Here is a 24,480-nt window from a genome sequence, read left to right as displayed (position 1 = left end):
CCTGGGGCTCCTAGCTTGCTGGTGACACAGAGGAGACCTGTAATTAGAAAAACAACAGCCCGAGGCAATAGCTCAGCTGGTTAATTGTAACTAACCTGAGTATTTAGTAATTTTTATATATAAACACACAAATATAATTTTTCAAATTATATGATCGTTTTCCAGGCTTCCTTCATATTTTGATAAATGCTTCTTTCTCCAATTCCCTCATTTCATGACTTGACTCTCTTATATTTGTAATCTCTGGCCCACATGGGTGACACAGAATGCCAGGTGTAGGCCTACAAATATCACTAGGAAAAAAAATGAGAAAAAGGTTGTGTGTACTGCGTCTCGATGTTCTTGCCATGTGGAGAGGCAGCTCTGGGTGGATTTTGATGGAGAGGCCACGGGGGTCACCCTTGCACTGGTGGGCAGGCTTACTCTTCCTCTAAGTGTGTCAGCCACGATTAATGAACTAATTTATTTGAAAGGACATGTATCATTTGTGATCTGGAAAAAAAAATATGCTGGTCCATCACCACTTAGGCCGTGTGAATATCACCACAAGCAAACGCTGATTCCTTATGGGTATGTGTCTGTGTGTGCGTGTGTGTGTGTGTGTGCGCGCGCATATGAATTAGAATTCACTGAATTTCCATTATTGTGCATAACACTATAGAATATATATACATATATTCTCCAATTTCCCCAGGTTCCAAATTTTTGGAATACACATCCTCCTTCATTCATATATTCACTCTGCATCATTCATGAGGGTCCACTAAACACCAAGGACGGGAAGTTGCCCTGATTTACAGGGGTGAAGTTGGGGAGGTGAGCCATTATAATACATTGTGGCAGGTACTGTAATAAAAGTGAAGGATTAAACCAAGCACATGGGAGAACTTAAGCTGGCCCAGGGGCAACGTGCGGGCAGCCATACCAGCCAGAACTGTGCTCAATACAGCTTCATTGCCTAATGTCTGTGAGGCCTTGAATACAAAATTCACTTAATATCTCTGAAACGCAGTTTTCTCATCTGTAAAATGAGGATCATGGTTCCTATCTTTCAAGGGCTGTCACGAGGATTAAAGACGATGTGTATGAGATATGTAGCATACGTAGCAAAGTCAGGATTTTAAACTGGTGGATATTATTCACTTGTAATTTGAATACTACCATTGGTAAGAAGGCATCTGATTATAAAATTAACACCTAAATAGTAGATGTGTTTCAAAGCAATGTTTGTGACTCTCAAATGCCACTCTGGGTGAAGGGAGACAGGATTAGAGCAGCTGCTGCTGGCCATGGTCTGTTTGCACTGGAAGAGACCTCATCCAATCCAATCCCATCTTCAGAAATAGGAATCAGAGGACAAAGGAGGTTAAATATCCCTAGGCCACCAGCTAGGGTTGATCAAGCTTTCCTCAGGCTCCACGGAGAACTTTTTTCTACTAGACTTTGTCCTTGGGACCTGTCTTGGCCCAGCCTAGTTTTAGCAAGAATCCTGCTGTCGGTTTAGAGAGAATTCCTCACCCCTGGCACCTGATCACATTGGCTTTGCCTTGAGCAAGAATTCCCCTCTCCCTGATGTCTCTGCTTAGCAATCTTCCATCCACTGCCCCCGACTCCCCACCCTTAGTCCCATTCTACCCATGATTATAATCCACCCCCCACCACCACCACCGTCCTTGTGTATTTGGCGTTGAGGCAGCCCTCCAGCCTGTCTTGTGATCATCTTGACACCTATGACCACAGTCCAGAATCAAGTCTCCCCTACTGTCTTCACAAATGTCAGAATAATGCTTTCTGTGACTATAACTGAAGACTCCTGACTCCCTAGACCCCTAAAAAGGCCCATGTGCGTCTTGGTTGCACAAACAGAAAGCAAATGAGCAGATTGCCAGATGGGATCACTGAGCAATTGGGCAGTGGGCTCCAAAGGGCAGCACCATAACCTGACAGAAACATGCTGGAGTCCAACTTGGCCTTGTGTATCTTCGCTTTTTGTGTCCATTTTGTTAGGTTTTCCTGGGTCTCTGGCTGGTGGACTGAAACTCAGAGCATATGCTGAGAAGCACCATCCGATATGCTGTCTTCAGACAAGTTGCACGTTTTGACCATTACCCTAAGTTTATCCAGCTGCTTCCAAGGCCCAAGCAGCCAGTGCTGGTAGCTGAGGACCCTGCAGGGATCCAAAGAGATCCTTGAGCCTCCAAAAGTCCCCTCCACCTGCTGCTCCAGAGCTCCGGGCTCCTTTTCTGAACTGTCCAGGGGCACTGCCATGAGGCCCTCCTCACTGCCAGCCTGGATGGGGGCCCCGCCCTCGCCTGTTGGAGTCTCACTGCCCAGAAGAGGCACGTGGACACGCACGGCCTCCTGCCCTTGTCCTTTTCCACCTCTCCCCCCAGCAGGACCATGGACCCCTGGGCGATGACATTGCCATGGAGACAGATAGAGAAATGCTATGGTGAGCAGGTAACTGCTCAGGAAACCAGAGAAGCTGGGAGGCCCTGGCATTCTGATGCTCAGGATGCTGGTGCAGGTCCCAAGCCAGGCCTCAGGCTGAACCTCTAAGACTTCAAATCCCAAAGCGGGGCTCAAGGCAGCTCCTTCCCTGATTATAGCCACTCCCACCCTCCCCCACCACACACACACACACACACACACACACACACACACACACACATGCCTATCACAGTGAAGAGATTCACTCACTTAACACAGAATCACTGAACATCTACTATGAACCAGGTCATTATAGACCAGCATCCAGACTGAAAAGTCCAGGAGGGAAGGTTCAGAGGGAGGTAGGCCCACTGGGAAGCACTAAAAGCAGCTGCCACCCTGGCTTCTAAGGCAGGACTCCAAGGAGGTGAATCTGCAAGGCTGTGGGTTCCTTATTTGTAAGCATGTAATCCACACTAAGGGCCCAGAAGGCTCCCTAGCACCTTCGGCATCTCCCAGGTTCTGGAGGACTGGCCAGCTGGACAAACTTGACAACGGGGTTCCCTCGGGATCTGTGGTTTATAATGCAGAGTCTGCTAGCCTCTGACTGTGGTCCCAGCCCTTCTCTCCAGGGGGATCTCATTCCTCCCTTCCTCTACTCCCAGCAAAGCTGAGCTCCGGGGCAGGAGCCCAGCTCTCCGCACTGTTGCCTCCAGTCCCCCTGCCTCAAGGAGCAGTAGTAAAATGACTTCCAGAGACACACCCTGCACGTGATCAAGCCCTGTCCATACACACAGGTTGCTACTATTATTACTATTCCCTGGTGGAGTCCAGAGATTCCCTGGCAGACTGGAGCATATGAGAGAAGAACAATGCTTTGTATAAGTACAAGGTACTGAGTTAGAAGACTTGGCTTTTGGTCCTGACTCTGCCCCTAAGAGACCTTGGATGATTCCCTTGGCCCCCTGGAACCTCAGTGTTTTCACCTGTGAAATGAGTGTTAGACTGAGGACCTGGGCACACAGGAGACATTTAGTAAATGTCTGTAGGACGAAAGTTGAGTGAGCAACTCCACATCTCTGTGCTCCTTCCAACTACATCAGGCACTTAATATTTGCACCCAGCCACCAGCATCATGGTGAAAAAGGCAAAAGGAGAAGAGAGTGGCAGAAGATAAAATGGTTAGATGGCATCACCGACTCAATGGACATGAACTTGAGCAGACTGTGAGAGATGATGGAGGATGGGAAGCCTGGAGTGCTGTAGTCCATGGGGTCACAGAATCGGACACAGTTTAGCAACTAAACAACCACCACCACCACCCTCATGGGGCCTCAGCTAAATTGCTGCAGGAATTTGGGTCCCCACAAACCTTCTCCTTTCTGAAACATTCGAGGGACCCCCTTCTTTCTCTTCTCACCCCTTAAACTTTTCCCCTAGCCTCCCCCTTACTAACCACCTAGGCAGCAAGTCAGTGGACCCTTTTAATCCTGAAGTCCCAGTCTTACTAATTGCTTTCTTTCTTGTCCTCATTTGCTTTCTAACTCAGGATTTGAGGTTTCAATCAGATAAGAAAGCAGCTGTTCTAAGAACAGGTGTCTGGAAGGGAAGTGGTCCTGTTGGGAGGAAGCAAAGGATATCTCTAGGGACCAGGAAGGAGGGAGGCAGAAAGCTCCTGGTAGTGGGTTGAACAGTGTTCCCCAAATTCATGTCCATCCAGAACTTCAGCGTCTGACCTTACTTGCAAATAAGTCTTTGCAAAGATAATTAGTTAAGGATCTAGAAAGGATCATATGGGGTTAGGGTGGGTCCCAAATCCAAAAGCTGGTACCCTTCTAAGAGAAGAGGAAACAGACACAGGGAGACAAAGACGATGTGCAGCTGGGGGCAGAGACTGGAGTTACGCTGCCACAAGCCAACGAAGCCAGGAGCCATGAGAAGCTGCAAGAGGTAAAGAGAGCCTAGAGCCTTCAGAGGGAACACAGCCTTGCTGGCACCTTGATTTCGGGTTTCTTGATGCCTCAGAGCTCAGGGAATCCACAGAGGTTTGCACCCATCTCTTTTCAAATTCTTTTCTTATCACACTTGGGAGCCAAGCAAAAGTAATTAGAAATGAAGACAGCAGACGTTTGGCTTTTCCAGCCTGGTTTCCTGGGTTTTATCCAGCTTCTTCAAGATGTGATGAATCAGATCAATTTTGAGCAAATCTCAGTCTGCTCTGCATGAGAACAGTCTTCATTCACTCACACAACAATTGTTTACTGATATCCTACCAACCACCAAGCATATGCTCAAGGTAGGGCCCGGAAACTCCTCCTTCTCCTGTTCTTTCCCTGCTGCCCAGCCCTAAGATCTGACTGATGACCAAGGAGTGACCAGTGTACCTTATTATGTTATTGTGAATGACAGTAACATAGCATTCAAAGGCCTTCACACGTCATACGCTATATAGAGCGAGCACCAGCTTGCCAGCAGTCTTCTTCTTTATGAGAAAAGGGGAACATTAATAGCCATTAAGGCAACCCCATCACTCAAAGCTGTAAGCCCCTCAAAATACGTAAAGTGCCCACTTGTCCTACTTCATTTCACTTATCTGTATTTTCCAGGCAACAGAGTAGATCTGAGTAATAAGGGTCATTGACTCAACAATTCTGGACCTAGAAACAGGAAGAAAGGACAAAGGGATGGTTTTTGGAGCTTGGTTACATTGAGGAAACTTTTGCCGCAGCTACCTGAGGCCAAACTGTGTGGCAAACACCATCTCTGTCTATCAAGCACAGTACAGGACACAGGCTTGGTGCAGTGGGAAATGGGTCGGTCACTGGCAGGTCTGGGATCTGGGTTTGGTCTGGGTGTAGCAGCCCTGAGACTGTTAGGGGAAGCACACTGACTGAAACCATCCACCCTGGCCAGGCACCATAGTAACCATTTGCGTGACTTATTTTACAACAGGAAATCCTAGTAAGGAACATGGAACTAAGTCACCATCAACCAGAAGAGTTCAGGAAAGGTCAAAAGGAGACACCACGTGTCCAACCACCTCCTAGAATGCTTCTCGCTGGCATCCATCTTGGCTGAGCAATGCATGTGCCACCAGGAAGGATTCTGAGTCAGATGATTGGTCAAAGAAAACCCGGAAACTAATCCCATCACCATAAAACCCGAGACTGCGAGCCACGTGGCAGAGCAGTTCTCCTGGGTTCCCTTACCCTGCTGCCCTCCACCCAGGCGCCCTTCCCAATAAAGTCTCTTGCTTTGTCAGCATATGTGTCTCCTCAGACAATTCATTTCCAAGTGTTAGACAAGAGCCCACTTTCGGGCCTTGGAAGGGGGTCGCCCTTCCTGCAACAACACTCTGGAGGCATCACTCAATACCTCTCTGGGCACAATTTTTTCATCCACGCGTGAAGAGTTATTTGAGGTTCCTAAGGTTATTTACAGCCTTGACACTCTGGGGGCTCTCCTGTCTAAATCTCTTGCTGGAGGAACATTCTAGCCTGCCTTAATAATGTGGGGGAATTTAAGGATGAGCAGAAGACAGCATGCCCTCCTATCTTATTATTGTATGTACGTGGGGTGCGGGGGAATTCCCCTGATCACAGTCTTGCCATGTGGAATTCAGTGAAGCTGGTAACTAAGCTTGGAAAAGTAAGGACTGCATTTTTGCCTTTGAGGAATTTATTATCTAGTGGCGAAATGGACAAGTAAACAGGCAATTACAGTACACCATGATAAATCTTACACTTCTTCCTACAGTAATATAAAAGAGGGTCCCTAGCCCAGGCTGGTGGAACAGCATAGGGGAAATCACTGAAGACTGCCTGGAAGAGGTGGTGCCTCTGCTCAGTTTAAAGGCTGACTAGAAGTTAGCCTTTCAGGTCAAGGGCTGGAGCATTCAGGCAGAGAAAACAACATACTCAGGGGCTGAGTGTGGGAAAGTGAGCGCAGAGGAACGAGTGTCCACCAGTCCTTTTTGTTCCTCTTCCTTGTAATCTCCAATCCTTTCACCTCTCTAATCCACAGCTTTATACCATCACACTACCCTTTTTTTTCTCTTTTCTTTTCATCTTTCTCTTCCATTCTCTTTAGACAAAGAGAAGAATGTAACCTAATGAGTTCATGAGCAAATGAGGAAGCGAGGAGAAATCTGGCGTGTTGAGGTGTAGAAAGGTGTGTACTGGGTCCCAGGAGGGGGCTCCTCCCCTTCTAGCCTCCAGCAGGGCACTTCTTCCCCCGCATCCCTTCCCTGTGACTCATGACCACCTCATCCATCCTCTCATAAGACCCTGTTCTCTTGAGGAACCTGCCACCCCTCCATGATCCCTCCATCCCTCTCTGTCAGGGTCACCCACAGATTCCCAGTCACATCCCCTACTTCACTGATGACTGGCATGTAGCTCAACATCTTCCACTCCAGCCCATGTCCTGCCACTGAATGGGTGGAGTCGGCTCCAAGTACCTTGGCCTCTCAGCTCCTTGACCGCCCCCCATCTCCAGTACACGCTCCACTTCAGTTCACCTGTTTCCATGATTGCGTCCTGGACCTTGTCATCTGCCAGGACTGCTCCTCTCTGAAGTCAGAAACTTTGTTCTCTCCCTCTGTGACCACATCTCGTTCTCTCTCTCTGCATCCCAGTTCAGTCGATCAATTACTCCAAGTATAGCAGGTCTCTGACCTCATCCATGCCATCAGTCCACCGATTCTAATTCCCCTTTAAAATCCACAGACTGTCTTCACTTTCCTTTCTAGATGAATCAGATTTCTAGCCCAGCATTCAGACACTTTTACAAATATCCTTATTTCCTTGCTTCGTTGTCCTTAAATCATCCTTGCCTTATCCCTTGCTTTCATCTTCCTTGGGCCATCAATCATCAAGTTCTATTGAATTTTAAATAATTTTTCAAATCACCCCTGTCTTTCCATCGCCACTGCCCATCAGCCTCCAGCATGACTGTCCCAGACAACTGGAAACCCTCCTCGTGGCTCTGCTTCCAACTTGCTTCTCTACCATCAGGTCTCCCGCTGGGCAGCCTCTGTGATTTTTATTTTAATGCAAATGAAATCAATTGAATTATTCTACTGCCTAAAACTTCTTGATGCCCTCAGGATGAGATGACTTCTTGTTGCCCTCAGGATGGAGTCCAGTCTTCTTCACAAAAGCCTCAGGGTTCCTAGTTTGGCTCCTGCCCCTGCCTCTGGCCTCACCTGGGACTGTTGTGTTAGTCACTTTGCTGCTGTTGCTGCTGCTCAGTTGCTTCAGTCGTGTCCGACTCTGTGCAACCCTATAGACGGCAGCCCACCAGGCTCCCCCGTCCCTGGGATTCTCCAGGCAAGAACACTGGATTGGGTTGCCAAGTCACATCCATTCTCTTTGCAACCCCATGGAGTGTAGCCTGGTCCATGGAATTCTCCAGGCAAGAATACTGTAGTGGGTAGACATTCCCTCCTCCAGGGGATCTACCGTGCCCAGCTCAAACTCCATTCTTCAGCCCTTAGTTTCTTTGAGTCCCTTGAATACTCCACACTCTAACCTGAGGTTGGTGACAGCAGGATATGGCAGAAAATGCCCTGGGGGGCAGAGGTGAATCCTAGTCCTGCTCTGCTCTGCTCTCTTGCCGTGTGACAGTGGGTCCTTCCCAGAATAATGCTCTATGAGTCAAATCCCAACTTGTCTAATTTCCTCATCTGCAATGACATCCTTCTTTCCTCCAGAAGACAGAAGATAAAACTAGGAGATGGGGAAGGATCCTGTAGACATTTAAATGCTTCCTACTAATTATGATAGAATAATGATAGTGAATGTTTACTAAAAGTTTGCCACATGTCAGGCATTAGGCCAAGTACTTTATGTGCATGATTCATTCACTTCCTATAAAACCTTATGAAGCAAGTGTCATGGTCATCCCTAGTCTATGAAAGAAAATGCTGATCTCAAAGGGGTTATAGTAATTTGATTGAGGTTTCTGGCAGAACACAAGTCTGAGCCTGCATCAGTCTGGCTTCCAAGTTCATCTTCTGAATCACTTTGTTATATTGAATAGTTAGATGGGCAGGGAGTAGGTATCTCATTTTTTAGAAGTGATTTTAGGAGATAGATTTAAACTATTATTACTTAATAAATAAGGGTCTTAGGTAATGCTTCTCTGTACTTTTTAAACTAAGGCTCAGCCTAGTTCCCCAATCTCTAAATTCCAGCTTCAGAACAAACCACCTAAAGCCCCAAAGCTCACTCCCAAGGAGTGTTCCATCCTGTTTGTTTTCAGGCCGCCAGGCTGATCTGGACCAACACATCTGTATGTGTTTCCTTGACAGTTCACCCAATACCTTCTCCTCTGCGTACGTGTCTGATTGAAGCAGGCTCTAACTATTCAATAACCCCTACTTCCATGCCCACAACTGTGAAGATTTTCTAGCCAAACTATAAGGTGCTCACTGATGAAGGTACCCAGAGAGTGCTAACGATGAAAGAGGGATGAAGCATCTTGCTGAACCCCTCCACCTGTAGCGGATTCCCCAGATATAGCAGACATCCTTGCTGGGCTTCAAGTAAGTGTGGCCACAGGGAGGTAAACTGTCACTCACCCAACTCCCTCACTCACAAATTTAAGTGACTAACAAATGCTTAACATCATTTTTGTTTATCATAGCTTCAGGAGAAATTTGAGACAGACTCTGTTTCAAGGAGATCTCAGTCAGGTGGGGAAGACCAGAAATGCATCACTGAGAGATTAGCATTGAACATTAAGATGGCAATATAAGAAAGGAGCACAAGAATTGTCATCAGAGTAGAAGGATGTGTGTTCATCTTCCCCTGTGAGAACTCCAAAATTGCAACTTTGCTGCTAAAAGACTATCGACAGGATATATGTTGGATCCCACCAAAAAAAGATACCCCACGTCCAAGGGCAAAGGAGAAGCTCCAACAAAATGGTAGGAGGGGCAAAATTGCATTTAGAATGAAACCCATACCCGCCAGAGACGCTCGGAGGGCTCACACAAAACCTTGTGCGCACCAGGATCCAGAGACCCCACAGAGACTGAGCCAGACCCGCCTTTAAGTGTTTGGGTGTCTCCTGCAGAGGCACAGGTCAGCAGCGGCCTGCCACGGGGACAGGGGTTCTGCCTGCAGCAGACCTGGGACACACAGTGTGTGGCATAAGCCCTCTTGGAGGAGGTCGCCTTCAGCCCCAACACAGAGCCACTAAGCACATGACCCACAAACTGCAGAACAATTATACCAAAGAAATCTCACACTGTTAAGAAAGTTCTAGGACCCACAACAGATTTCCCAACCTGGGGATCCGGCAAAGGGACTGAGAACCTCCAGGGAATTTGACTTTGGAGGCCAGTGGGATTTGATTACAGAACTGCCACAGGACTGGGGAAACAGACTTGGAGGACACAACAAAACCTTTTGCACACAAGGACCCAGGAGAAAGGCGCAGTGTCCTCACAAGGGACTGAGCCAGACTTGGCTGTGTGTGTCCAGGACTCTCTGACGGAGGAGGAGGTGTGGGTCAGGGGCACTGAACAGTGCGGGCATAAGTCCTTTTGAAGGAGGTTGCCTTTACCACAATTACCCCTGTCATAGCTTGGCCTTAGGCCAAACAACAGGGAGGGAACACATCAACAGAAAATTGGATTAAAAGGTTTACTGAGCATGGCCCATCAGAACAAGTCCCAGATTCCCCCACAGTCAGCTCCTCCCATCAGGAAGCTCCACAAGCCTCTTATTCTCATCCATCAGAGGGCAGACAGAATGAAAACCACAATCACAGAAAACTAACCAAACTGATCACATGGACCACAGCCTTGTCTAACTCAGTGAAACTATGAGCCATGCCGTGTAGGGCCACCCAAGACTGACAGATCATGGTGGAGAGTTCTGACAAGACATGGTCCACTGGAAGGGGGAATGGCAAACCACTTCAGTGGTCTTGCCTTGAGAACCCATGAACAGTATGAAAAAGCAAAAAGATACACTGGAAGATGAACTCCCCAGGTTGGGAGGTAACCAACATGCTACTGGAGAAGAGTGGAGAAATAACTCCAGAAGGAATGAACAGACAGAGCCAAAGCGAAAATAACAGCCAGTTGGGGGTGTGACTGGTGATGGAAGTAAAGTACAATGCTGTAAAGAGCAATATTGCATAGGAACCTGGAATGTTAGGTCCATGAATCAAGGCAAATTGGAAGGGTCAAACAGGAGATGGCAAGAGTGAACACTGACATTTTAGGAATCAGTGAACTAAAATGGACTGGAATGGGTAATTCACATGACCATTATATCTACTACTGCGGGCAAGAATCCCTTAGAAGAAATGAAGTAGCTCTCATAGTCAACAAGAGAGTCCGAAATGCAGTACTTGGATGCAGTCTCAAAAATGACAGGATGACCTGTTTGTTTCCAAGGCAAACCATTCAATATCACAGTAATCCATTCTATACCCCAACCACTAATGCTGAAGAAGCTGAAGATGAACGGTTTTATGATGACTTACAAGACCTTGTAGAACTAACACCAAAAAAAGATGTCCTTTTCATGATAGGGGACTGGAATGCAAAAGTAGGAAGTCAAGAGATAGCTGGAGTAACAGGCAAGCTTGGCCTTGAAGTACAAAATGAAGCAGGGCAAAGGCTAACAGAGTTTTGCCAAAAGAATGCACGGGTCACAGCAAACACCCTCTTCCAACAACACAAGAGACAATTCTACACATGGACATCACCAGATGGTCAATACCGAAATCAGACTGATTATATTCTTTGCAGCCAAAGATGGAGAAGCTGTATACAGTCAGCAAAAACAAGACTAGGAGCTGACTGCAGCTCAGATCATGAACTCCTTATTGCCAAATTCAGACTTAAATTACAGAAAGTAGGGAAAACTATAGACCATTCGAGTATATCCTAAATCAAATTCTTGATGATTATACAGTGGAAGTGACAAATAGATTCAAGGGATTAGATCTGATAGACAGAGTGCCTGAAGGACTATGGACAGAGGTTCATGGCATTGTATGGGAGGTTGTGATCAATACCATCCGCAAGTAAAAGCAATGCAAAAAGGCAAAATGGTTGTCTGAGGAAGCCTTGCAAAGAGCTGAGAAAAGAAGAGAAGCTAAAGGCAAAGGAGAAAAGGAAAGATATACTCATGTGAATGAAAATTTCCAAAGAATAGCAAGGAGAGATAAGAAAGGCTTCCTAAGTGATCAATGCAAAGAAATAGAGGAAAACAACAGAATGGGAAAGACTAGAGATCTCTTCAAGAAAATTAGAGATACCAAGGGAACATTTCATGCAAAGATGGGCTCGATAAAGGACAGAAATGGTATGGACCTAACAGAAGCAGAAGATATTAAGAAGAGGTGGCAAGAATACACAGAAGAACTATACAGAAAAAATCTTCATGACCCAGATAACCATAATGGTGTGATCACTCACCTAGAGCCAGACATCCTGGAATGTGAAGTCAAGTGAGCCTTAGAAAGCATCACTATGAACAAAGCTAGTGGAGGTGATGGAATTCCAGTTGAGCTGTTTCATATCTTAAAAGATGATGCTGTGAAAGTGCTACACTCAATATGCTAGCAAATTTGGAAAACTCAGCAGTGGCCACAGGACTGGAAAAGGTCGGTTTTCATTTCAATCCCAAAGAAAGGCAATGCCAAAGAATGCTCAAACTACTGCACAGTTGCACTCATCTCACACGCTAGTAAAGTAATGCTCAGAATTCTCCAAGCTAGGCTTCAACAGTACAGGAACCAAGAACTTTCAGTTATTCAATCTGGTTTTAGAAAAGGCAGAGGAACCAGAGATTAAATTGCCAACATCCATTGGATCATTAAAAAAAGCAAGAGAATTCCAGAAAAACATCTACTTGTACTTCACTGACTATGCTAAAGCCTTTGACTGTGTGGATCACAACAAACTGTGGAAATTCTTCAAGAGATGGGAACACCTGTCTCCTGAGAAATCTGTATGCAGGTCAAGAAGCAACAGTTAGAACCGGACATGGAACAATGACTGGTTCCAAATTGGGAAGGGAGTATTTCAAGGCTGTATATTGTTACCCTGCTTATTTAACTTACATGCAGAGCACATCATGTGAAATGCCAGGCTGGATGAAGCACAAGCTGGAATCAAGACTGCAGGGAGAAATATCAATAACCTCAGATATGCAGATGATACCACCCTTATGGCAGAAAGTGAAGACGAACTGAAGAGTCTCTTGATGAAAGTGAAAGAGGAGCATGAAAAAGCTGACTTAAAACTCAGCATTCAGAAAACTAAGATCATGGCATCCATTCCCATCACTTCATGGCAAATAGATGGGGCAACAATGGAAACAATGACAGACTTTATTTTCCTGTGTCAAAAATCACTACAGATGGTGACTGCAGCCATGAAATTAAAAGACACTTGGTCCTTGGAAGAAAAGCTATTAAAAGACACTTGGTCCTTGGAAGAAAAGCTATGCCAAACTTGGTCCTTGGAAGAAAAGCTCTACAAAAGTCGAGACACTACTTTGCCAACAAAGGTCCATCTAGTCAAAACTATGGTATTTCCAGTAGTCATGCATGAATGTGAGAGTTGGACCAGACAGAAAGCTGAGCACCAAAGAATGGATGCTTTTGAATTGGGGTGTTGGAGAGTCCCTTGGACTACAAGGAGATCAAACCAGTCAATCCTAAAGGAAATCAGTCCTGAATATTCATTGAAGGACTGATGCTGAAGCTGAAGCTCCAGTACTTTGGCCACCTAATGTGAAGAGTGGAGTCACTAGAAAAGACCCTGATGCTGGGAAAGATTGAAGGCAGAAGGAGGAGAGGACAGAGGATGAGATGGTTGGATGGCATCACCGACTCAGTGGACATGAGTTTCAGCAAGCTCCAGGAGATGGTGAAAGACAGGAAAGCCTGGTGTGCTGCAGCCCATGGGTTGCAATGAGTCAGACACAACTGAGTGACTGAACTGAATTAAAAGCAGTAACTCCAATACCCCCTAGCTGTGCAAGTCTGAGCAAGTTTCACTTAACCTCTCTGAGCTTCAGTGTCCATATCTGCAAAATGGGGGTCATAATAGCTATCTCAGTGGTTTGCAAAGATCAATAAGGTTAATGACTGTGAAAGTAGTGCTGGAGAAGACTCTTGAGAATCTCTTGGACTGCAAGGAGATTAAACCAGTCAATTATAAAGGAAAGCAACCCTGAATATTCATTGGAAGGACTGATGCTAAAGCTGAAGCTTCAATACTTTGGCCACCTGATACGAAGAGCCAACTGATTAGAAATGATCCTGATGCTGGGAAAGATTGAAGGCAAAAGGAGAAGAGGGTGGCAGAGGATGAGATGATTAGATAGCATCACCAGCTCAATGGACATGAATTTGAGCAAGCTTTGGGAGATAGTGAAGGACAGGAAAGCTTGGCATGCTGCAGTCCATGCAGCCACAAAGAGCTAGATATGACTTAGTGACTGAACAACAACAATATGAGAAAGTGAGTTACAAATGAGAGAGATTACTATTGTCTCATGGGTTTTAAAAATGAAAATGGAGTTCCAAATGCAGCTTATCATTACCGTTGCTCTTTAGGGAATAAGACAATTACTTAAAATGCTTAAAAATTCATGTAGACTGTAGAATCTCTCTGCCTTGAATGCTCTTCCTTCTGATATATACGTAGTTCACTTTCCTATGTCCTTTGTCATTTTTCACATGTCACTTTCTCGATGATGTCCATCCTGACCACCTATTTAATAATGCAAACCTTCCTTTCCTCCCACCCTTCAGCACTCCACATCACCTAACCCTAATTAATTTTGTCTTTTTCCAAGTACTTATTGCCTTCTAACACATTTATGAATTCACTCTTTATACTTATTGTTTATCATTTTTCTCCTCCCACCAAAATGTGGGCAGGGATCTTTGTTTCTTCATTGGTTATTTGCAACCAAAATGAGTACCTAGTATAGAGTAGCTTCTCAATGATTTCTGCTCAATGAAAGAATGAAAAGTGAAATGTATGTTGAATGGCTGCCACATCAGAAGACATTCTTGCAAGATTGGGTACAGGAAGGCAGAATACAGAAATCAGCAACCTGGTCTTGGGAAGATGGTGGCTGAGAAGTTCATGACCACAATGTGTGAAGCATGAGTGATTTAGAATCCTAAAATAACAAACCAGAGAGCACAACTTAAAACTCACAGAGGCAGTTTTAATCCAGTAAGAGGAATCCATCTTTATACATGGAGAATGAAGAGACTCCATGTCATTGTATAAGAAAAGTTTGAATAATTTCTAAGTGTGAATAACTTCCAAGTTTGAATAATTTCCAATAGTTTCCTACCATGAATAATAAATTATTCCAAATCCTAGCAATTTAAAGGGTTTTCCTGGTGACTCGGAAGGTAAAGAATTCACCTGCAATGTGGGAGACCTAGGTTTGATCCCTGAGTTGGGTAGATCCCCTGAAGAAGGAAATGGCAACCCACTCCAGTATTCTTGCCTGGAGAACCCCATGGACAGAGGAGTCTGGCGGGCTACAGTTTATGAGGTCACAAAGAGTCAGACACAACTGAGCAAAGAGACTCCATGTCATTGTAGAATAAAAGTCTGAATATTTCAGAGTGTGCATTAGTTTTCTACTAGGTATAGTAAATTACTCTAAATCCTAGCAATTTAAAACAACAAAAATTTATTATCTCATAGCTCCTGTGGGTCAGGAATTCAGGCAGCTCAGTCAGGTGGTTCTGGCTCAGGGTCTTTCAAAAGGTTGTGGTTAAGACCTTGGCAGTGGCCATGGTCATTTGAAGGCTTGTCTGGGGAGGGAAGATGGGCTTCCAAGATGGTTCATTCACATGGCTGTTAGCAGGAGGCTTCAGTCCCTTACCATGTAGACCCTTCCACAGAGCTGCTTGAACATCCTGATGACATGGCAGCCAACTTTCCCTAGAATGAGTGATCCAAAAGCAGAAGAAGGTGGAAATCATTATATGTTTTATGATCTATCCTCAGAAGTCACAATCTGTCATTGATGTATTATTCTATTGCTACATAGGTCTGCCCTACTTAATGTTAGAGAAGATTACAAAATAACATGAATACCAGAAAGCAGGGAGTATTGAGGGTCATCTTGGAGGCTGGTTACCACAGAATGAAACTCAGGAAGAATGCAGAATGTGTGGCAGCATCATGGGTCTATGGAAAGCGGTCATCATCTCTCGCCACCCCCTTTGGCTCACCAGAGATGACTGGCCAGAGGGCAGAGTTTGTGCCCCGAGTCATCAACAGCAACTCCAGGCCTTCCGCTGTACACAGTGCTCAAGGCAATATATGGAAACATGGATCCATTTTAGGGTGCCTGACTTCTTCCACCTGGGACCCTGGATGCTGGCTTCTGCTTGCCAACACATTTCTCTTGTTGATCCTGCCATTAATAAATGAAAGAGGAGAGGGAGCCCAGAGTGTAAGAAAGGAGCGACCACATGGCCTAAGGAAGATGATCAGGGAACAGAATACCAGTGTGGCCTCAGAAATCTCCTACCATAAGCCCTTCTAATTGGCCAGAAGTATATGTGTCAATTAAGAAAGAGTCCTGCCCAAGGAAGGCTTCATGAGAAAAGAAAAAGCCCCACAGATGGATGTTTCTTTCATGATTGGAGACTCTTAAGGCTGCAGCTATCATGTTTCATCCTCTTCTCTCAGGCAGGTCCCATACTTCATCTAAAAAAAAATGGGTAGCATTTGCTCCTGCTGAGAGAGTCATTTCCTAGGCAGGTTGATAAGAAATCTAGGGGTCCCCAAAGCGAGAGGGGTCTGGAATTCTCAAGGAGGAAGAAAGGACAAACTTTTTTTCTTCTACATTCCTTAGAATTATATAACAATAATGTATCCTGCCTGAGGACAGTCTCTGGATTAAACCTTCTGGCTAATCCTGTTATCTTAAAATGTAAATTATGGGAGTAGGTCTGGTGAGGTCTTTACAACCTCCAGACATTCTTTGGATTCATTGGAGAGTATATAACTCCATTGCTAACACTAGCAAGTGGGTACTCTTTCTACCCCCTTCTGATGTCTATGTCAGAATCTTTCTCTATCTTCTTTATACTTTAATAAAACTTTATTACACAAAAGCTCTGAGTGATCAAGCCTCGTCTCCGACCTCGGATTGAATTCTTCTCCTCTGGAGGCCAAGAATCCTGCCATCTTTGTGTGATTCAGCAACAACCTTTCACTGCCATTGCTGCTGCTGCTAAGTTGCGTCAGTCGTGTCCAACTCTGTGCGACCCCATAGACGGCAGCCCACCAGGCTCCCCCGTCCCTGGGATTCTCCAGGCAAGAACACTGGAGTGGGTTGCCATTTCCTTCTCCAATGCATGAAAGTGAAAAGTGAAGTCGCTCAGCTGTGTCCCACTCTTAGCGACCCCATGGACTGCAGCCCACCAGGCTCCTCTGTCCATGGGATTTTCCAGGCAAGAGTACTGGAGTGGGCTGCCATTGCCTTCTCCTTTCACTGACATTAATGACTCCAAAAGATGGACAGTGTGCATTTCCACCAGCTTCGGAGATCTTAGAAAAAGAAAAATCTCCTTGTCCTTGGGCACCAATATATTCTCTTTGTTTTTCATGTTTAATAAAAAGTGGTCTGTGCCAGAGTGCCCCACACCATATGACAATGACAGTCAAGAAGACTTCAATCAGAGGAGGAGGAGGAGGCAGATGAAGGGCCTGAGAAGCCAGGAAGAAAACTGAGGCTGTGCCAAAGCATCACCACGAAGACCAACGCCTCCTCCTGGCTTGTGCGTGGTAAGATGGGAGCTCAGCGGAACCTAATTCAAAGGGATGACAAGCAACTTGAACCCCTCTCGCTCAAGATGAGTAAGAGCTTTCGACAGGCAAGTGCCAAAGAATTGTGGTGCAGATAAATAGAATGGAAGAAAGAAATGTAAGCTTGAATTCTGTGAAAGTTCTAAAAACATACTTAATTTCAGACATGTAAAATCAGAGGCTGAATTCGTGCAGAAGAAAAACAGCTGAAAATGTTCCTCCTGAAGTTTCTTAATAATAACTAACAGTCATTGGAGTTAACATTTATAGAATGTTTCTTTTTGTCAGGGACTCCCAAATGTCTTACATCTAAATGCCTTAATCAATCACCACAACCCAATGAAGTCAGTATTAATATACCCACTTATAGATGAGAAACTCAAGATGATAGAGGCTAACCAACTTGTTTAAGGTAACATCAGTTCAGTTCAGTATTTAGAGTCAGGATTCGAATTCTGGCAGGCTTACCCCAGAGCCCACAGCTGTAACCACCACACTATACTGTTTTTAAAGGCTTTAAGAAAGGAAACCAATGCTGGTGAGTATCATTCACAGAATTCATGGGGAGATTCAACACAGTGGTCTAGAAGTCTTCCAGCTCATTACGGAGTGAACACCATGATCTCATCACTTCAGTGGAGCCTTCTGTGCTGCTGAATTTCAATCCCTTGATTTTATTCCTGAAGAAATCAATGTGGTCAAGCATCCTGCTCCGGGCTCCTGGGCCTCTACTGCCTCTGTCCAACAGAAAAGCACTGACCGCCAACCAAGCTCCCGTGAGTTACTCCTGCATCTGTGCAGGGTCCCAGGTCATGCTACTCCCCCACCCCACTCCCCCGCTGCCTCTGGAAAATCTAGGAGTTTAGTCTTGGAGATGTAACAAGTTTTCATCCCGTGATAATAAGAAAGCAACACCAAAGGCCTAAAGGTTGGAAGAAGTCTGGGTTTTACCGTTTGGACAGTTCAGTTCACCTTGGAGAGGTGTGACACAGGAGGTGATATTATCAGTGTTTTTAAGGAAAGCTTGTATCAGTCCATACACTCCTGCTCCTCCACTCCCAGGCCTCCTCCTGCTCCCACCTCCCCCACCTCTGCCCCCAGGACTTGCTGAGGTTCATTCCCAGTGCATTTCATCCAAAAAACTCCTAGATCCAGTTGCCAAACTACTTCCTAGATGGTCCTTGGCTTTCAGAATCCCAAGAAGTTATTTCATCCTTTCTTCCCCCTCTGCTATCTCCTCCTTTCCTGCCTTCATATGCAAAGGTCACAGTCACTTCAGTTTATCAAAGAAAATGCCTTCTTATCCATATTCTCTTCCCTCATTCTGTATGCCACTGACATAGGTCAGAGAGAAGCACTGTTTTAGCATCAGACGATCTGGCTTTGAATCCCCTTATTAGCCATGACCTTGTGCAAGCTATCTACCTCTCTAAGTCCACACTTCTTCTGTAAAATGGGGATAATAATAGTGCCTGTTACCTAGAGTTGTCGTAAGAATGGGAGTTGAAATAAAAATGTCACGTGTGCAGCACAGGGTCCTGCACAGAGCAAATGCGTGACAAATGATGGCTGTTATGATGATTAGGTCAGTGACAGAGGGACTGGTGAGTGGGGTCACTTGTTCAGAGCAGCCCTTCTAAGGAAGCCTGTGAGTAAGCCACTTTCCCAGACCAAAGGTTCCCGGGGAATTGCTAGTGATGTTGCTGCCTGGGGTAATAGAAAGGAGAGGAGGCAATTATACAGCATGTAACAAAAATAATTTCATTTCTAATGCCTTTCCCCTGCTGGGCCACTTAGACTCTAAACAATAACAGCAACGTGGGGGTGCAAATGAGGCACGTTCTGAAGGAGCCCAGTGACAAATGCACGGGCCCCACGACTCACTTTGGCTCCCAGACGTCTGCGGGGGAATGTCCTTGGGGACTGTGGCTGCCATTCTGTGTGCTGAGCCTCAGCGCCCTGGAAGCTGGGTCTGCCTGGGCTGACTGCGGGCTTATCGACAAGGCCCCTTGGGGCCGAGTCTATCTGACTTCACTTAACCATCCTCTGTCTGGGAACACGCTGATATCACTCAGAGGGCTCCAGGGAAAGCCAGGGGTCCTCCTTTCTTTCCCTCCCCCATCACTGGAGACAGTAAAGAATTTCCCCTGTCTGTTCCTAGAAAAAGTGCAAATCCTCGCAGGTGCCATCAGATTATGACAAATCGCCCATCTGTGCCACACTGATGCCTTACACATGCATATTGAACATCAACTGCTTCCAAGGGCCCTCAAGAGTTCACTTCTCCTCAGCTCCCACATCCATGACACTGGCTCCACACTCTCAGAGGCCCCCATGGCTTCCAGGGCTCTGAGTTTGGGACCCTGCGTGGACACAGCCTTTTCCATCCCTGGGATGGGGGAGTCCCCAGGCCCGAGGGCATCATCTCCGGCTCCTTCCTGTTCTCTGAAGCCAGCAGGGGCCTCTGCTCCTTTAGAGACACAGTCCCAGGTCTCCTAGGGAAAGAGGAGGCTGCACCCTCCCAGGGGGCTTCACACTTGCCAAGGGTGTTGATTTACCTCATTCATCAGATTGAAAGGGAGAAGAAGAGGGGAAATGTACAAGACCGGAAGGGCAAATTTCTCTCCTTTCTCTGGACCCAAACACGAACAAACCAAGTAGCTGAATCGTGGAGTTTTTCTCCTCCACCCACATGTACTGACACTATAATCAAGCTATTTTCCAAGCCTATGCATTTAGATAATATGATTCTATTGTTTAAAAAAATAACAACAAGAAAGAAATCTTCCATTACATTGGTGATGGGGACAGGTTAGAGGCAGCGGTATATTAACATCAGATTCCAACACTGCTGCAATAATTAAATAGACTGGAGATAATATCAGTCTACCACCCAGAACTGGTAAATAAGCAACTTGCTTAGTGGCTCTATTTAGTAACCTGGAGAGCTCATACAGAATCCCAAAGCAAATGCTGGAGTCTTCCCAGGGCCGTAAGAGGCCCTACTGGGGGGTGAAAGGAAGGAATATGACACTGGGGGTCATCTAAGTGAGAGGCTGCACACAGGGGAGGATGCCTACTGGGAAGTCGAGCCCTTCCTGCTGCCTGTGGTTTCCAAGTACTTCCTAAACGCAGGATGCTCTCCTGCTAGCAGAGCTCCTGATAAGACAGAGAAGCTTTGATTGCCAAGCTCAATCCTGGTACACTGGAACTGCAAAGTTTACACCACTCTTTTTTTTTTTTTAAAGAAATTTATTTATAGGCTATATGTTTAAAGTTGATCTCCTACTTTATTTTATTTTTTTAAACTTTTAATTTTGTATTGGGGTGTAGCTGATTAACAATGTTGCAATAGCTTCAGTTTCAGGTGGACAGCTGAAGGGACTCAGCCACATATACACATGCATCCATTCTCCCCCCAGTTCCCCTCCCATCCAGGCTGCCACATAACATTGAGCAGAGTTCCCTGTGCTATACATTAGCTCTTTGTTGGTTATCTATTTTAAATACAGCAGTGTGTACATGTCCATCCCAAATTCCGTAACTATCCCTTCCTCCCAGCAACCGTAAGTTCTTTCTATAAGTCTGCACCACTCAATTTTTGGAGAACTTCCCTAACAGAAGACAGAAACCATATTTCCGGACTAAAGAAAAAGCTGCCGTGTTTGGAGTCAGGAACATCCAGAATGACTTCTGAGGAAGTCCAAATAATCTAAGGAATTTAAAGTCCTGGTAACTATGTCTGAGGGGAAATGGAACCGACTGGGCAGTCATTTTGTTCTTTTCAAGCCCTCATATCTTAGGCTGCTGTGATGTGTGATACACGACCTGATTCTGGGAGATGCTGGAGATATGGCTTGGGGTCCCAGCATTATAAATCAACTTTGATTCTCCTCTTCCCTCCTCAGCCTTCACTGTTGGAGATTTCTGGATATTACACCACATGGGAGGGAGAAATAAAGGGTGGCAGGTGAGAACGTGTGAGTCACTGGAAGGGGAAGGATTGGCTCAAGAAAGTCTCATCACCCTCTGCCCCCCCACCCCCACCACACACATCACCTGTGCTATCTTCATAGCTTCTTCCTCAACACCGAAACACAATTTCCACATGCAGGGAAGATGGAGACAGCTCCCTCCAGACTGAGTCCACAAGCCTTTCCCCTGATACATGTTTATACAGAGAACAGGGACCTTAGACCAGTCTAGCTTCAGCAGGTCAGCCCAAGGTACGTGTGAGGCCAAATTCTTATGAGATCCTGAGCTCCCTTTGTTTCCACTGGTAGGAGGGAAAAAAACAGGCTTTCTTTCAAGTTCAGACTCTCCTACATCACTGCACATTCTAGACAGAAATAATTCAACCTTGCAGGTGAAGAAAAAAAACTGACTAGCCCACAAGCCTTATCACTGGCCTTATTTGCCCCTACAAGCTTCCCAGCTTTTATAGAGCACAAGAACCAAATCGATGCAGTCAATATGTCACTGCCAATAGGGCACACGCGGCTACCAGCCTTGGGGAACATGGTGTGCTACTAAGCTGAACTAATCACTCCTTGGCATTTCAGGAGCAGTTGGGTTAGCAGATCACGGCATAAGCATACTGAAAGACGATGATTCCCCTAGAAGGGGAGGGGAGGGAAAACACACTGGGTTGGCCCCCAGAGGAGACTCAGTATTTACACAGGTCAAGGTAAAACCATATTGGTGATTCCTAGAGAGACCAAAAATCTGTTTTAGAAAAAAAGGGAGGCCCAGGCAGATCCTGTGGGAGGAGACTGGGCTGCATCCTCTATCACAGCAAAGGGACTGAACCAGGAGGTTGGTTCATCCACAGTCCCACATCCGAAGAATTTAACACGTGTAACTGCAGAAGGCAAGGGTGTTGACTCAAGACCTTAATCATGTTCTCTCTCGTTAAGGAAGTAATAACTTGTATGAGAGATGATTTCTTAACCCAGTGTACATATGAATCACCCAGAAATATTGTTAAAATATACATTCCTGGGCCTCTGCTTGAGACTCTCATTCGGCAGTTCTTCAGATAAGAAACAAAATCATGCATTTTAAACTAGCTTCTCTGGTGATTCAGATACAGAGTTTATTAAAACAAAACTCAGCCCTTAGAGAAATGCTATCCCAGACCTCTGTAATAATTCAGAATCTCCCATGTTTCAGGCACCTTCCTCCCCGCCCCCTCCTCACCCCAGGATGTATAGGTAAGATGGAAGGAACTCAGAATGTTCTTCAAGAGACCAAGGCTGGAACCATGGTGGCCCTCACTTGGCTCTCAGTCTAACCCTGTCAAATGTCTTCCCCACCAGATGTCTAATTTCAGAGCTGGCATCAGCAGCCCCCTCCCAGTCAAATATATCAGGAATCCTGAATACTAAGCAGACAAGTCAAAGGCAGGGGACTGGGACACAATGAATCAGCTCACTAACTCTCTTGCAATTGGTCACATGCACCACAAGCCTCTCTTTCTGTCCACCCTCATTAAATAGCAGCAACAGGGAGAAAAATGAAACCAAAAAATGATTTCTTTTTCAAGTGGTCCTTATGCCACAGGATGAATCAGGGGTAAGCAGAGTATTTGCATCCAATGGGGTAAGAATCACTGTTCATGCCGTCCTGGGGAGGAGAAAGAATTAGCCTGAAAGGTTTGTAGCCTGGTCAAAATCCAGAAATAGTTGGATCTGAAGAAGGAACTAGAGAGGGATCCACAAAGTGTCTTGCACCTCACCAGCCTCAGGATCCCCCAGGACAAAAAGTATGGGGTGCTGGGGGGCGAACAGTATGACTCATTCACTCAGATAGCTTCCCTGTGGCTGAGAGAAAGGACCTGTCCCTACGGAGCCGCGGTGCTGTGACTTGTGTCCATGACGAAGCCTGCTGTGTAGACGCACAGGCACCCTCTTACCTCTGCTCTTCAAGAGGAACGGCTCATAGGCTAAGGGCGGCAGCCAGGGATGGACACGCGCTCTGTCTGGCGCTTACAGCTGCCTCTTGTTTCTGTACACCACCCTACCGGGGCTTTTGGTCCATTCCAAAGTAGAAGAGTCACTCTTTGCCTCTGCGCCTATCGTCACCCCCATTCCCAGGTTGAGATGGGTCTGAAACCCCAACCTCCTTCCTCAACTGAATCGCAAACGGAGAGACGGCCAAGAACGTAAATTCAGAACCAAGGACAGAGGCATATTAGCCATGAGAGCAATTAGTTAGAACCAGCCTCTCCCTCACCCCTGGCTTCGGTCCTTAGAAAATGAAGTCTCCAGGTCGCACAAATGCAGAGTTGCCAAGAACAACCCTTTTCCCTCCAGGGCGATCGGAACTCTGGCCGCGCGCACGGGGGGCCCCCAGCTTTGGTGCCGGGCGAAAAGTGACCTCCCGAGATGGTCCGGGAGCCGGCCGCCCTGCGAAGCCGCGGGCCGCGGGGCTCGCTCTCGGCGCTCCGCCGGAGGCTGCACGGCACTGCCCGCCCGTGTCCGGAGCGAGGATTCGCACCCGGGCGGCGCGAAGGATGCCCAGAGTGTGGGAGAGGGGACAGCCGCCGACGTTCCCTTCGCCCCCGGGGAAGCGGCCGGACGGAGAGTTCGGGAAGATCAGGGCAGGTCGGTCCCCGGGCAGACGAGCGCCAGAGTGGCAGGACAAACTTCTGATCCCAGCCGCTCCGCCCTTCGAGCTCCCTCCTCCTCTCCCACTGACCCTGCCTGGGCCCGGGCCGCCTGTCCTGCACCCTATTGGCGCTTACCTTCAAGCCATAGGGCGCCCGGGGGCAGAGACGGCGCCGGCTGCACGAGGCTTCCGGCTCCCGCCGCATCCACGCGCGGCCGCCCCTCCGGCAGCTGTCCGGGGCCGCCGCTCTCCTCGGCGGGTCCCTGGCTCCCGGCCCCGCCGCGCCGTTCAGAGCCCCGGCGGGCAGCCGCTTGGCCGGCTTCGGCCCGCGGGGAGCAGTGGCCGGGCCGCGGCGGGGCGGGGTGGGGCGGGGCCGGCCGGGCGCTGGGCGGGCGAGCGGCGCAGAGACCTGGCGCGGAGGCGGCGCGGTGCACGGGGCAGGCGGCCGGCTCCGTCACTGAAAAGCTGGACAGCTCCGCGGCGCTCCAGCGCGGAGAGCGCGGGGAGCGCGGGTGGGCGGGGCGGGGCCGCCTGGACCACGGGGCGCCTCGAGCCCCGCCCCTGGGACAGGCCACGCCCCCGGGACAGGGCACGCCCCCGGGACAGGCCCCGCC

The 24,480-nt window shown here is 47.1% G+C and overlaps 1 protein-coding gene across 1 annotated transcript in view; it reads right to left on the bottom strand.

Moving 5' to 3' along the window:
- DRD2 (dopamine receptor D2) overlaps window positions 1-24,206 on the bottom strand; it is a 70,657-nt gene extending 46,451 nt beyond the window's left edge. The window contains exon 1 of the mRNA XM_027563703.1: window positions 24,003-24,206. The gene's annotated coding sequence lies outside the window, so the exon portion shown is untranslated. The remainder of the gene's footprint in view (window positions 1-24,002) is intronic.
- Between the last annotated feature and the right edge of the window lie 274 nt (window positions 24,207-24,480).

This window comes from Bos indicus x Bos taurus, chromosome 15 (assembly GCF_003369695.1).
Source record: "Bos indicus x Bos taurus breed Angus x Brahman F1 hybrid chromosome 15, Bos_hybrid_MaternalHap_v2.0, whole genome shotgun sequence".
Lineage (NCBI taxonomy): Eukaryota > Metazoa > Chordata > Mammalia > Artiodactyla > Bovidae > Bos > Bos indicus x Bos taurus.
The sequence above is the reverse complement of the archived record's forward strand: the minus strand, read 5'-3'. Positions and strand labels throughout refer to the sequence as shown.